At 43.8% G+C, this 16,463-nt stretch overlaps 1 protein-coding gene across 4 annotated transcripts in view; it reads right to left on the bottom strand.

The window, feature by feature from the left end:
• PHF2 (PHD finger protein 2) overlaps window positions 1-16,463 on the bottom strand; it is a 429,233-nt gene that overhangs the window by 265,471 nt on the left and 147,299 nt on the right. The gene's annotated exons all lie outside the window — the stretch shown is intronic.

Raw genomic sequence — 16,463 nt, 5'->3', positions numbered from 1 at the left:
AGGGTCTTGTCTTGTACCAAATACCTTCCACTTCTTAATAAAAGCCTTCACTGTGCTTCTAGGAATTGATGAAGCCTTTGAAATGTTTTTGTATCCATCTTCTCACTTGTGCCTGTCCACAACTTTATCCCGGAGATCCCGTGACAGTGTCTTGCCACTCATTCTCTGCACTACAAGAGACTGAAATGCTCCAGTAAAGCTCTTTTCATACTGAGCTAATCAAAATGTCCACAGCTGATCCCAGTTGAAAGTCAAATGGCTTTGTGTGCCATTGGGAAGGTGATTAGCGACACCTGTTTGAGTTTACAAGTCATCTTTAGAAAGGGGGGGATCCTTTTTCCAACTCAATGATTCTGTTTTTGAATTGTTTTTATTTTGTTTCTGACATGTTTGTTCTATCTTTCACTTAGATGTTATAAATTGTACTGAGCAAATACAGCTGGATAAAACAAAAACAGTGTCTGTCTTCATTTCAGGCTGCAAAAGCAACAAAATGGGATTATTTTTATTATTTTTATTTTCTATACCCACTGTATAATAAACACGAGACCGAAAGTAAGAGAGACTACCCCAAAGCCTATATATGTATCTGCAGCTGTTCTTTAATCACGCTACATCGGTTCTCCTGACTAAGGAAGGTACATATGTTTTTGAAACCCGTTACAAAAGAACAATACGGAAATCAACCTCCCGTAAAGTATCTTTCCGTTTGTGATTTCTAATTTTAGAAAATCTTGTGTACTCTGGACAGGGAATAATGATGTTTGTCAAACACGATAGCATGGAGCTTGGAGCAGGTGTCATTTGTCATACGGCTACAGGCCCCAGAACAATCAACAATGTATTTCATGTCCTTCTGCTTTGCCCTATGTTTTTCACTCCACATTCACTCTCATCTGCTCGAAGCTTAAAGTCATTGTAAACGATTACCTTGTAAATCAACCCATTCAGTTTAAAAATAGAAATGAAAGGCAAAACATGTTTGTATAGATATTAAAAAAAAACTAAAAAATAAAATTATAAATCCCTTTTTTATAAGTGATCACATTCCCTCTGTTCTCAGCTGCATATAGTAGGGAAGGAGATACAGCAGCACGCTGATCTTCCCAGTGAATGGCTGTGAAGAGCAGGGGAGAGTACACTGAGTTCCCAGCATAGCTAGAGAATGGACTATGGTGTGCTCTCCTGCTTAGTGTGGTCAGTTTTTAAAAGGAAAGCAGCAGGACTAGCAGGAACACCAGGAATTTCACATATAGTAAGCAATACAAAGAAAGAGAACAGGTTTTTCATACAAGTACATGGTACAGCAGCCACATATCAGGAATATGAAGTGTTGGGGTAAAAAACTTTTTGTTTAGGGAAATATATATTTATATATATAATATTTTTTTCTTACGCACTTATGTTTGTTGAAATCTTTTTTCCTTTAGTCCCCCAATATCCATTACAGCCGTGATCCTCCGGTGCTCTGAGGGTTAATACAGACCGCTGGACCTGTCAGAGGCACTCCTCTTCTCTGCCCCTCAATTTGATTCATAGAAACTGTAATATTTATGATTTATAAATGGTGGAGGTGGACCTTTCCTTCACCTGATGATCCTCTACTTTTCATTGCCAGGAAGGCACAGTATGACTATAATGATTGGGGGGGTCAGAAAGGGCGGCCATAGTTGACGCTTTTTGATGAGTACTATGACAGGTCCAATGGCTCGTATTATAGCCCCTCCAGCACTGGAAGATCACAGCTGCGGGGGTATCCAAGGGGAGTATAGGAAAGAGAATTTCAAGGACGCTTTTTTAGTAAATGTAATAATTTAATGCAGGGCTCGACAAACCCCGGTCGCCAGGTCGCATTTGCGCCTAGATTTCGTGTCCTGGCGACTGGGGCAACGCTGCTGGGGTATCCTGTCTCCATTTGGACCCCGAACTCCGCCGCGCAATTCCATCGTGCCGCGCCGGCCAGTAATTGAGGCCGCGGCTTTGCGGCCTACTAAAATCTTTCGGTAGTCTGGCGCCATCTTGTGGTGGATGTAGAAATTACACCCTATTCCAATAATGATAATTCCTAATGGAGTGAAGCTCCCTGACTGTTTTTCACTGCCCGCCCATTTCCTTCCCCTAATTAAAATATTTTTTTTTACTTTTTACAAAAAAAAAAAAAATAATAATAAATATTATATATATATATATATATATATATATATATATATATATATATATATATATATATATATATATATAATTTAATTATTTTTTTTTTTTTTTTTTTGTAAAAAGTAAAAAAAATTATTTTAATTAAGGGAAAAAAAAAATATTATTTGTAATCCTCCCTGCTTGACCCCTTTCACAAGGGCTGTCTGATCAGGTTCACCTGTCAGTTTTTCAGGCGGACCTGATCTAACCCTTAGCGGGGATATGACGTTAAGAAGCGGGAACATGGCGGAAATAAAAGTCACATTCTTTTGTTAACCACTTCGTGCCCGCGCTATAGACAAAAGATGTCTACAGCACGGACACCAATTGCCGGGAGGGCGTCCCTGGACATCCTCCTGTTTACTTCCCCTCTGAACGCCGCCATGGGCGCACATCGGGGAAGTTCTGTGTTGGCCGTGTCCCTTGGATACAGCAAATCACAGATCATGCTAAATGGCCAATCACAGCGGCCATTTAGCACTCAAGCGGTGTGTCCAATGAGAGGTGATCTCATATGGGGGGGCTGGAGGCTATCTTCCCCTCACTTGTCTCCATGTCAGGCCAGGGACAGGTCCAGATCGCCGTCACGGACCTGGCTCCTAACTTTTTTAGCTGGCTCCCAGATTCCAAACAAATTTGTCAACCCCTGATTTAATGTAGTAAATAATTATATAACAGTTTTTTCCTTTTTTTTGTTCATTTACTTTTTTTTTATTTTTATTTTTTTTTTAAGAAACAGCGGCACCTCATTGCGAGGCCCCACCAGCTGAACCCAGAAGAGCCGGCAGGCCTTGCGATGACATCACAAGTAGGATGGGGGGGGGGGGGTCTGAAGGTACTGTTTAAAGTGTTACTAAACCCACAACAGTAGAATTAGTCTGTATATGCAGTAAATTATGCTTGTTATACTCACTGTTGAACCTAAGGAGTTAATCCTCCACATTGTTTAAAAAGGCTGTTTGATCCTGTCTTCACTTATCCTCCCCTTCTTCTACTGTCCCCTGATAACACAAAGCCTATGGAGTCAGGCTGCACATGCTCAGTTTGGTGTGTATTGCTAGAGAGGTTTTTTTTTTTTTTCTTAAAAGGGTGCATGTGATCAGCACAGGGCCAATCAACACTGTCCAGACAGAGGGTCGGGAGTATTGCAGTCTCATAGGACAGTCAGAAAAATCCTCTTTCAAGCTTTAACCATTGCTTGACTGGAAACTGATAGAAGTCACAAGACTGCTACATACTGCTGATGAGAAAGGGTATTTATTAGTTTATATTTACTAAAATAATTGCATTTCCATGTTCTGTGTACTGTGGGAGACCAGATATAGTGAATGCAGCATTCTGGGTTTAGTAACACTTTAGGCTTTATAGCTCATAAAGGGGGGGGGGGGGGGCATACAAAACACATTGTTTAGCCGTGCTGTTAGCACCCCCAACCACTACTCCTTAATTATCATACGGCATGTGGAAAAAACTTGACGCATTCAGAGGACATTCGGAATGCAACCAATTCAAGTAAATAGGGAAGTGTTGCAACTACGTGCAATGAACGTTGTTGTAGCATGTCGGTGCGGCAATTAGGGGGTTAAAACAGGAGTGTTCCATCGCGTCCTCGCAGCCTGTCAAATGTCTCTGGAAAAAAATCTGAACCTAGATTGCTTTTAGAGGTGCAGCGTCTAGATGCAAGTCTAAACTTAGCATTAAAGAAGAACTCTACCTTTGCTAAGCCATAACATTCTTCACGTTATTAAAAATCCCTTTCCCTTACATCCTGCCATCAGGTCCGATTTTCTACAATGGCGAATTCAGATGTTGCTTCCCAGCACCCACGACCATAGCGAGGTTGTTCTGTAAAATTCTATAGAAGAAGTAAACGATCGGTTTGTGTAACAGTTCAATAACAAACTTTTGAGACGGGGAAAATTTATAGAGAAGTTTAAACAGGCTCGCCATTAGGCAGTAAAAGTGTGAGCGCTCACTACCAAAACTGCTGAACAGCGTTCTCCTCATTGCGCAGAGCGTGAAGCGTGAAATTACACTTCATGAAATGAAGAACAATGAGAGATGAATGGCTGTGCCTCACCTGCTAGGAAATATTGGAAGTTTTTGGACAGTCTGAAAACTTAAGAGATTGTGACATCTCGCTATCACTATATAAAGTGGAGCTTGAAATTTTTATATTCCCTTCAGTGATATACTACAGATAAGCATGAGCTGCCTCTCACTTCAACCTCGGCACACAGAGAACTGGAGCAGCACGCTATTAATGATCCATATAGTTCACTCACGTCAGCTTGGAGTGCATGGATGGGGCGACTAATACTCAAGATAAATTGTATCTGGAAATTCTACATTAACCAATAAGCACATCAGTCCTCTCCAATTAGGCAGAACAATAGGAAGTAGCCAAAAGATCACAACCAACAAATCATCCAAAAATATATATATATATATATATATATATATATATATATATATATATATATATATATATATATTTATATGTCACTGGCAGGACAGGGAAGAGGTTAACACTAGGGGGCGATCAAGGGGTTAACTGTGTTCCCTAGGTGTGTTCTAAGTGTAGGGGGATGGGACTGACTAGGGAAGGCGAAAGATCAGTGTTCGTACTTAGTATGAACACACAATCTGTCTCCTCTCCTCTGAGAGAACCAGGATTTGTGTGTTTACACACACAGATCCCGGTTCTCGCTCTGTGACAAGCGATCGTAGGTGCCCGGCAGTCATCATGCTCGCCGGGCACACGCCGGGCACACGGTGCAGGCGCTTGTGCCTCCTACAGCGTCTTAAAGGGCCAGCGTACAGTTACGGCGGTTCGCCCAGGGGAGCCAACCTGCTGCAGTATAGCCGGTGAAGGACCTTGCTTTGTGCACAGGTCCAAATTATTTGGTGGAGGGGGATTATGGTGTGGGGCTGTTTTTCAGGGGTTGGGTTTGGCCCCTTAGTTCCAGTGAAAGGAACTCTTTAGGGGTCAGCATACCAAGACATTTTTGACAATTTCATGCTCCCAAGTTTGTGGGAACAGTTTGGGGATGGGCCCTTCCTGTTCCAACATTACTGCATACCAGTGCACAAAGCAAGGTCCATAAGGCCTGATTTACACCTATGCAGGTTGCAGTTTGCATATTGCAGGTGCATTTTGCGTTTTTTCCAATACATGCTTTTCATCCATTGAGGTCTATGGAACCAAAAACCAGAAAAAAGTCCCTGACCCTTTCCATAAAATGCATAGATGTGAACTGCATCCATAGGAAACCATGTTAAATAGACTGTAGTGCGTCTCCACAAAACTGAAAATGCACAAAAAAACGCATAGGTGTAAACCAGGCCTACAGACATGGGTGAGCGAGTTTGGGGTAGGGGAACTGGCTGACCCAGGTGAGACCATGTGACTGGACTGAAGCAGCCTGTAAATAAGTATATACCGTATATACTCGAGTATAGGCCGACCCGAATATAAGCCGAGGCCCCCAATTTACCCCCAAAAAAACTGGCAAACTTATTGACTCGTGTATAAGCCGAGGGTGAGACATGCCTGTCCATCCCTGTGTGTGTGTCCGTCCATCCCTGTGTGTCCGTCCATCCCTGTGTGTCCGTCCATCCATCCCTGTGTGTGTGTGTGTCCATCCATCCATCCATCCCTGTGTGTGTGTGTCTCCATCCATCCATCCATCCATCCCTGTGTGTGTGTGTCTCCATCCATCCATCCATCCATCCCTGTGTGTGTGTGTCTCCATCCATCCATCCATCCCTGTGTGTGTGTGTCTCCATCCATCCATCCATCCCTGTGTGTGTGTCTCCATCCATCCATCCATCCGTGTGTGTGTGTGTGTGTGTGTGTGTGTGTGTGTGTGTGTGTGTGTGTGTGTGTGTGTCCAGCCTACCTTTGTCCCGAGCCTCCGTCCCGTGTCGTGCCTTGCCTTCGTCCCGTCCCGTCCCGTCCCGTCCCGTCCTGTCCCGTGCTGTGCGTTGCCTTGCCTCCGTCCCGTGCCCTCTTCGTCGGCGGCCATTGTAAAATTCAAAAGCCGCGCCTCCTCCTTCGCCTGTGATAGGCGGAACACTGAATTTCCCAGCAGCCTGTGTTCCGCCTATCACGGACGTCGTATCATCCTCGTCCGTAGTACGAGGATGAGCGGATGCCCGTGATAGGCGGAACACAGGCTGCTGGGAAATTCAGTGTTCCGCCTATCACAGGCGAAGGCGGAGCCGGAGGCGCGGCTTTTGAATCAGAATGGCCGCTGTCTGTCTGCTCGACACGCTGATCGAGCGGGCAGACAGCGATGACTCGAGTATAAGCCGAGGGGGGCACTTTCAGCCTCAAAAAAGAGGCTGAAAATCTCGGCTTATACTCGAGTATATACGGTATATCTTTTTTACACAAGTTAGTCAGAAGGAGGGGAGGGAGCATTTTGATGATTAGTTACCTTCATTCTGGAATTCTACTTTAAAGTGGTTGTAAACCTCAGATATGAACTTGAACAAAGCATATCCTTCTATGGTGTGTACTAGTCTCACGTCCCAGCACTAAGCTTTATTTCTGTGTGCTGCCTCATTCCTCTGCTATCTGCAAGCTTTCCTGACACCAAAACAAAAAAAGGTGAGGGATTTCCAGCACACAGCCTGTGATTGACAGTCTCAGCTATGCTCCTGTTGGCTGTGTGAAGGGGGATGTGTTTCTTCAGCTCTCACTAAGCTCTGCAGAGTGTGACTACAGCCCCCCACCCCTCTGATTTCTGAATGCTCAGCCAAGCTGTATAAACTCTGGACTTTGAACATATATGTAAAAGAGAGATCACTGCGGATAAACAGGTAAAACTTATGTAGGAGGATTTGTTTAATTTCCGTGTATTACCTGAGGTCAGTCACTTCCCTGAGTATATGAAAGGGTTTAAAACCACTTCAAAGGCTAACTGGTATTTAGGGTGTAACATGTAACATATGGGTCCACTCCACCCTATGTCAGAGTGGGGGAGGGGTGTGTTTTCTCCCCTGCAGTTGCTGTCACCCTCCAACCTGCATCACCCCTGACAGCGCACTGGGGTTCTTCTCCACCCGCACAGTCATGTCATTCATCCACAGTGATCTGTGAATGAATGAATCTGCCACTGCGGCAAATGGACTTGTAGTAATCACCTCCCCTGGCTCTCTAACTGAAAGTGTGTACCTCAACCCGAATAAAGAGCTATAGATATAGCAGTCAGGAGCCTGTGCATGGCACCCGTCATCCACTGATTGCAGTTTCAATGCTTTACAGGCTGATTTGCAAATAATAATAAATGCACATTTGTTTCCTGCAAATATACTGTATGTGCATTTATTATTATTTTTGCAAAAGGTGGACTTTTTTAATTGCAACAATAGCCAATCCATCTACAGCTAGCCAGACACTGGTAGGTTTTTTTTGTTTTTTTTTTGTTATGCCAGCAGGCTGAAAAATAAAAATAAAAAAATAAAATAAAAAGAACAGATTCCTCCATCTACACAAATGAGTTGCACCAATACCGGATTTTTATCCACAACTATGAGGACCGATATTTTCGGTCAAGTACTCACCAAGTACCAAAACCTTTGCTATTTGAGCCCATACAAAATGAATGGGCTCAAATCGCACTGCAAAGAATCGCATGTGATTTGAACAGAAATGCAGTGCAATTCCTGTCCGAATCGTATGCGTTTTCCTGCACCGCTCCTATGTGAACCAAGGCTGAAATCACTATGACAAGCCTGGGTTTACACAGGAGTAATATTAGCCAGAAAGACAGCATTGTATGGCTTCATGTACACCGGGGCTCTTCTATACCCTTTTCTCCTGGCAGGAGAAAAGCAGCTTCAAAAAAGCTCCTAAGCCACGCTTTTTCAAATGCATCTAGAAGCGTCAAGCACTTGGTTGTTTATTCATTTAAGTGGCAAGAATACTAATTAATTATAGCCATTGAAATGAAATGCTCAAGCGCTGAACGCGCCTAACGTTACTGAGACGCGTTTACCTATGTTCAGGTGCACAGGCTTTTTTTCTGCCAAGATGCTCCTCCAGTGAATGGCACAAGTGATGGTTTGATAATTCTGCCACTAAACTCCTGTAAATGCCTGTAATGTGCAAGGACACTGGCAGAGAAAAAAAAAAAAGCTCAAACGCATATAAAAGCAGAGTTTTTGAGCTCAAGTATGCATGGGGCCTATAAGTAAATATTTACCTTTCCTGATACCCGCTCCACTAAACACTGATAAGTTAATGAGAAATAGTCTGCGCTCCGTGCAAAAACCATCACTTTCAGGAGTATGAATCTCCTGTGCCCCCTGCTGTGCTCATTGGTTCCTTCCACTGATTTGCACATTACTACAGGACATGGAGGTTGGCAGGAGGGACCAGTGAGCGCCGCAGGGGGGCCCAGGAAATGAACACTCAATGTATTCATGGTGCTGGTAGCAGGAAAGGTATATCCTTTATACAATATCCTTGTAAAGGGACATAGTGTATTTTGAGGGATTTATTTGGGTCAATTAAACAGCTAGTGAAACCATATTGAAAAAAATAAATAAATATGAGTGTTATGATATGATATGATGATTTTCTAGTATTTACAGCATCAACTTATAAGTCATTTCCTGTCACTTTCCTTGCCCGTTGGAGCAGATAAAAGAAAAAAGAAGCCATGTGCAAGCTTCAATCATCCGGTTACAGTTTACAAATCTTAAAGGGGTTGTAAAGGTAAAAGTTCTTTCACCTTAATGGATTCTATGCATTAAGGTGAAAAAACATCTGACAATGCCGGCTCCCCCAGCCCCCCCCCCCCCCCCGTTTTACTTACCTGACCCCTCGAAAGTCTCGCGCTCGCCCCCGACATCCTCTTCGCCGATCACCCTGGCCGTTGATTGGCTAGAGTGGATGGATTGAAAGCAGCGCAGCCATTGACTCGCGCTGCTGTCAATCACATCCAATGATGCAGCGTGCTGGGGGGCGGGGCCGAATGATACAGTGAGTGGCTACGGCCGCCAGCTGTATCACGGGAGCGCGCCCGCAAGCACTCCACATCATGCGAGGGAGCTCGCATGAAGTTGTGGAGTCCGTGCGGGAGAGAGCCGAGACAGCCACCGGGGGACCCCAGAAGAGCAGGTTCGGGCCCACTCTGTGCAAAACGAACTGCACAGTGGAGGTAAGTATAACATGTTTGTTATTTAAAAAAAAAAAATGCCTTTAGTGATCCTTTAAGGACTGTCTTCCTGGCCCCATGTGACAGCGCTGGTACCAAGCAACTGTTGCCACTGGTACCCAACACTACACATTGGGAGGAAGGGAATGGCTCCATGCTTGTCCATACCTTGAAGTACTAGGTTTTTTATTTTGCACCCTGCAGCGGATTGGAAGACTGAAGAGAAGGTAAGTATATTGGAAGCGAGGAGGGAGAAGGTGGCAAAGCACAGGGTTTTGTTTTTTTGCGACTCTTTTGTGATATTTTTATGGGTTTGCTTTTCCATGTTGCTTTTTTTTGTATAAAATATAACAATTCATACAGTCATAAAAGAGAGCAAACACTTAAAGTGGAAGTAAACTCCCCTATCGTTTTCAGCCAAGGAAGCTGCCATCTTTGCCTCTGTTTAATCTTCAACTGCTATGGTGCTGCACATGTGATTCGTTATGACACCAGCCATTGGATGGTTTGATAGTTTGGCTGAGAGCACAGCCAATGTGCAGTTAGCATTTCCGGCATGCCTTTTTTTTTTTTAACTGTTTAAATCCATGGGATTACTTCCACTTTGATTTACTATCACTTGGCCTGCTTAAAAACTGTTGAGATAATCAGCCAAATAGTACTTTTTTTTTTCAATGAGATTTGTGTTGCCTGGAGAAGGGATGAAGCACAACCATTGTGTAGGACTCACAAAGCATGAAGCAAAACCTGCATTTGTGATGCGCCAATATGGCTGCCTCCATGGACAAGTACAAATACAAATAACACAAGGTTTTAAAAAAACACTAAAATATTGGGGGAGATTTACTAAAGCTGGTGTACATAGAAACTAGCGCAGTGGTGCATAGTAACCAATCAGCTTCCAGGTTTTCCACATCAAAGCTTAAAGTGATTGTAAGGGTTTGTTTTATTTTATTTTTTTAATAATAAACATATCATACTTACCTCACTGTGCAGCTCGTTTTGCACAGAGTGACCCCGAACATCCTCTTCTGGGGTCCCACAATGGCTCTCACGGCTCATCCCCACATCAGATAACCCCCTAGGAGAAGCGCTTCCCCAAGGGGGTTACCTTGTGGGTGCGCTCCCAGGTCCAACATTTGGCATCCATAGCCGCCGAATGTATGACTCAGCCCTGCCCCCATGTCATTGGATTTGATTGACAGCAAAGGGAGCCAATGGCTGCGCTGCCATCTATCCAATCAAGACCCAAGAGCCCCGGGCACAGAGACAGCGCTTCCCTGCTGGGTCAAATTACAGGGCTCGGGTCAGTAAAACGAGAGTGGGGGGTCCGTCACTGCCAGGTGTTTTTTCACCTTAATGCATAGAATGCATTAAGGTGAAAAAACACAAAGGTTTAAAACCCCTTTAATTGAACAAGCTAAAGGTTAGAAGCTGATTGGTTAATAAGCACAGCTGCACCAGATTCTGTGTGCACCAGTTTTAATAAATCTCCCCCATTGAGGGTATAGAGCAGGGATATGCAATTAGCCGCCCTCCAGCTGTTGCAGAACTACAAGTCCCATGAGGCATAGCAAGACTGACAGCCACAAACATGACACCCAGAGGCAGAGGCATGATGGGACTTGTAGTTTTGCAACAGCTGGAGGTCCGTTAATTGCATATCCCTGGTATAGAGCAAGCTGATGTAATTTACATGTTGATTGAAAAAGATGATATATTCCTTTTAAAGTTTAAGTGGGCCATACAAAAATCGAGGCCTTTGATGGATCCTTTGTAGTAGCTCTAGTGCAAATAAAGAGTGATGTAAAAAAAAAAAAAAAAAAGATGACTGCTATAATAATGCAGTAATCAGTTAACCTAAATTATCATATTTAACCAGCATTAAAAAAAAAAAAGAACTGTGCAAATTCTACCTCTAGTGCTCTGAGCAAATATTTGCTTTTCTGGACAGTAAAAGGAGTACATGTTAAAACAAGCAAATGTTCGGAGATAATTCCTAGAATAAATGTACACTTTCACTTCCTCAACAAGCCTTATCTTCCGCAGGTCTAGCGACATAAAGAACCAGCATAATTAGGATTACTACTATAAAATCTCCGGGGAAAAAAGCTAAATACAAAGTTGAAATATGTATACTGTTTCATATACCTAAGGATCTGTAATTATGCTAAACTAATCTTGTGGTTCATACATTTTTGCCACAGCCAAGAAGATGACTACTTGTTTTCCTGGCTCAGATTTCTAGATTCCGATGATAGCCGCTTGGTCATTTGACAGAAGTAGTAGTAGTGTCCAAAAGGCATGGAAAGCTACAACGTTGAATCAATGCAGTGCTGCAGAGGTGTGTGAATCACAAAACTGTCTGAACACATTTTTTGGCAGGTTAAACCGCTCATGTATATCATCTGTGACCATAACACCTGCTTAAAGCTTTGCCATTGTTTTTAAACTCCGCCCTAACGTGTGTTGGCCAAAAAAGCGGCATGCACTATAGTCCTATTTAGATGGTAATGGCAGCACATGACGATGCATGTAACATGTGTTTTGACACATTTTCAGCACATGGTAACAAGCCCCTCCCTAAGCATGCTCTCCATTATATGCAACATTTCATTTGCTTACAGAAGCCTACAAATTAGTGCAGAAAACTGCACATAAATGAGCTTGAAAATGCATAACATACACAAAAAAAGTGTAAACCCTGCCTATATATGGTGGCTGCCTTAGTTTTCTTTTTCAGTCTTTTTCCCCTGGTGATCCTGTCAGTAACATACCTCCTGTCCTAGGGTGATCATACAATATTGTACCTATGGAAAAACAGTTTTGTCACTCTAGGATGGGACTACAGAACCTCTCCCTCTCCTCTTCTGCATAACATGGAGGGGGAGGGGGCTGTAGCCCACTTAGATAGCTGGGCACAATACAATCTGATAGGAGTGCAGCCCGGGAGTTTACCAACTCACAAGATTTATGGAAGGATCAACAGTTATTTTCCAAACAGATATAACAGACCAAAAGGGATAAACACTGGGGTTATAGTGCTATTTATGTGAGTACCTGTCTTTTTAGAATAAAGGAAGCTATTTTAGCCACACAGTGTGCACTATATATTTCTCATTTTATTACCTGGTACTACAGTTGGAAACTAAGAGTAACAGCGTGCAGTTGTTTAAAGTTGAGTGATATCTCATCCCATACATCTATCTACTCAAGCCTCCGTCCATGACCACTTTTAGTGGTGAATGCCTGTTTGACCCATCTGTTAGTTCAGGGGTCCAGAGACTGAGGTGAGCGGTTTGGTTAGCTGGTGGTGGAATCACAAATAAGTTGCACTTCATGAATACCTGTGAGCACTTTTAACCACCACAGAGAAGATAATTTTCTGTCTACTCTTCTTTTTTCACATCAAAGGGGACTTCCCAATATTTTAAGCTATGAGCAACGTGTCATTGTGTTTGTTCTTTGTATTTCTAGTGCTGCACTGTTATTTATTTTGAGCTTTGAATTTTCTCCAGTTTTATCCATCATGCAGAAGGTTTCTGCCTTTAGAACCTCTTTAAAGAGATCTGTTGCTTCTCAACCTTTTTCCGTTATGGCACCCTTTAAAATTATAGACAATCTCAAGGCACCCTTTAAGATTATGGACAGTCTCGAGACACCCCATTCTAAATTGTAAAAAAACAATTCTAGTTTTACACAATGCAGGAACATCCACACATAAGACACGAGGCGATTTATTCTTCCAAAGCAAATACATTTTTGCACACTGATACTGACTAGTATTCCAATGTTTCTCTTCTCCCTCAATTTCTCTACATCAGTCAGATAATGTGACCCAAGTGCTGAGGGCGTGAGACAGGGCAGGGTCAATTAAGGATGCTGTGGTAGCAACATCATCCTTATCAACTGATAACATCATTGGTTGTTAGGATGCCAGTGTCTAGAACAGGGGTCTCAAACTGGCGGCCCTCCAGCTGTTGCAAAACTACAAGTCCCATGAGGCATTGCGGGGCTTGACAGTTACAAGCTTGACTCTCACAGGCAGAGGCATGATGGGACTTGTAGTTTTTCAACAGCTGGAGGGCCGCCAGTTTGAGACCCCTGGTCTAGAAAGTCGCAATGGTTCACAATGAACACCTGTGACTTTGTATAACTAAAAGGCAGGCTTGATCCACCTGCTGGCTTGTATGCAATTTTTGATAAATTTTAAGGCATTTTGCCAAGACACCCCTGAAGAAACTGGGCACCCTGGTTGAAAAGGGCTGGTTAAGAATCACTGCACTAACCATTAGAAAATCAAACCAATAATCAGAAAATTTAAAGTTTAGAGCAAATTTCTACTCGTGTGTGGGCAGCTGTGTATGTAAATTAACAAATTTGCCATCTGTGATAAGGTTGTGTATATATTAGAACCGCTTTCCACAGGGGCGGCTTTAAAGTCGCCTGACTCTGAAGCCACCCTGTACAACACGGCTTGCAAAACAACTTCTGTATAGAAGTCAATGCAAGTCGATCTGAAGTCGCCCCAAAGTAGTACAGGAACCATTTTCTAAGTCGAGGCGACCTGAGTCGCTCCTATTAGAATGGTTCCATTGTACAGAATGGAGCGGGGCTTGTGAGGAGGCTAATGCCGCGTACACACGACCGGGCTTTTTCGACAGCAAAGGTCAGACGGAACAAATCCGTCGGATAATTCAATTGTGTGTGGGCTCCATCAGACCTTTGCTGTCCAAAAATCTGACGGACTTTAGAAATAGAACATGTTTCACATTTTTCGGCTCCGCTGGACCCAGTTCCTATGGAGAAATCTGTTTGTGTGTATGCTAGTCCGACAGGCAAAGACTGATGCTAGCGCAGCTATTGGCTACTGGCTATGAACTTCCTTATTCTAGTCCGGTCGTACGTCATCATGTTCCAATCCGTCGGACTTTGGTGTGATTGTGTGTGGCCCAAGTCCGTTCATTTGGAAAGTACGTCAGAACTCCGCCGAAAGTCAGTCGGGAAGACTGCCGGACCTAGTCCATCGAAAAGTCTGGTCGCGTGTATGCGGCATAAGTCGCCTGACAGGTCGCCCTTGTGTGAACCGGGTCTTAGGTGTTAAATATCGAAACAATTCCAGCAAATATTTTTTTGTTGGGGGGGATTTTTTTTCAACTGCAGAATAAAATACTTTTTTTTCCCCGTCATACCCCCCAAAAAAAAGACAGTTGAGATTTCCATCTGAATATAAATAAGGTAATATGCTGCACTGTACAGCAGGCCTGTGAAATATTCTTCGTACTGCACGCTTACAGATAGAGAACCTTGTGTGACATTCACAGCGCTAATAACGCAGGTGAGCCGCACGCCGTTCTCACTCCCCCACTGAACAAGTTAATAGCCTGTCAATTCAATCAGAGCGGGGTCAGTTGTGGCAGATGAGATTGTAAAAACTGTAATACACACAAAAGACGAATCCCATACATTCATTTACATGTCCCTAACCATGCTCTTAATAAGACTTATTTGTGTACAAATAGATCCGCTCAGCAAGAAGAAAACAAAACCCACTGTAATAATCGCCGTGGTCCTGAGCAAATGTGTAGTCATCTCATTATCATCGACATCTCCGAGCCGCCAGTGAAAATCTATAAGATTGGGAGGCCTCGCATTATGCTAATGGAACTTGCTCTGGTAGAACCTCTCTGGAAATGGGAAGAAATGGAAGATTTGCAGCTGCTGCCTGCGCGGAGATGCGGTTCACAAGGTGACGGATTTCTCCTCTACCTGGAATTGAACATGCATCATAATTACATCCGTCAGCATCTCTCGGTGGCTTGAGAGCCGCAAAACATGCGTGTTCACCAGGACAACCGCCAAATCAAAAGCACAGCAATGGTTAGTTTTAAATCGATACAAATATGCTTAAAGTAAACCTGTCACAAGAGATATATATGAAGCTGCCATTGCTGACCTCCCTGTGACAATTCTACGTTTCTTGACTGGTAAGCCGATCCAATGGCTTCAGTACCTTAAGAAAACAGAACCAAAAATAAATGTGCAAATCAGGAGTCAGAGAAAATAGCAAAGGACTGAATACCTGTTCTTGGTCAGTGAATTAAAGCGGAGTTCCAACCATTTACAAGTCAGCAGCTACAGAAAGTGTAGCTGCTGACTCTTAATAATCAGACGCTCGCCTTTCCCACGGTCCAGCACTGCGGGCGCAGGAAGCCTCACTCCTAGGGTTGCCACCTGTCCAGGATTCAACCAGACAGTGCGGGTTTTGATTCATGTGTCCAGGATTCAGACTCCATGAAACCCGGGCACATTATTCAGACTAGGCTGTGGCCCCCCAACTTAGGCATGCCTGGGCACACCCTAATCACCCAGTGTGGTTCCCTCTGCTGTCTGGGTTGTACACACCTACAATATGCTCCCCAACTAACCAAATACAACAACCGCCAAGTGCATAGGCAGTCTTCCTCCATTCTCTATTCTGCCTCTGAGCGAGTAAGTGCCCTATGGTAAGGGGGACTCAGGTGTAAGGGGTGCTCTGTGAACTCTGATGTAAAGGGAGCTTTGAAAACCATGATTTAAGGGGGAATGCTAGCAATTCTGATGTAAGTGGGCACTTTGGTGAAACCCTTACATCAGAGTTCCACAACGTTTCACCTTAAAAAAAAATAAAAAATTGCCATGTCCCGCTAAAGTGTTCAGGTTTGGCTTAAAGAAAAGGTGGCAACCCTACTCTCTCCTCTCCCCCTCCTCTCTGCAGCATCAGCATTCTAACTGTGGGCACCCAGTTGTGGCTTCACAGCCGGGCGCACACGGCGCATGCACAAGACGCACTGAGTGGCAGGGCAATCTTCTGGGACCCATGACGTGTCCCAGAGGATTGCAGGGAGGGAGGAGGGAGAGGTGTTCTTCCTTCCAGCAACATGGCGCCAGGGGAGGAAGTGGGAGCCGGGTGCCTGTAAAAACAGGGTACCCTCTCCTCCCCCAAAAAAATGACATGCCAAATGTGGCACGTCAGGGGGTCACCAGCACTTAAAGTGGAGGTTCTGTTTTTGGGTGGAACTCTGCTTTAAGAAAGTCAGTGTCACAGCCAGGCAAAGAACA

This window comes from Lithobates pipiens, unplaced genomic scaffold (genome assembly GCF_037356315.1).
Source record: "Lithobates pipiens isolate NorthernLeopardFrog02 unplaced genomic scaffold, aLitPip1_a1.2 Scaffold_23, whole genome shotgun sequence".
NCBI lineage: Eukaryota > Metazoa > Chordata > Amphibia > Anura > Ranidae > Lithobates > Lithobates pipiens.
This window is presented reverse-complemented; position numbering and strand designations above follow the sequence as displayed.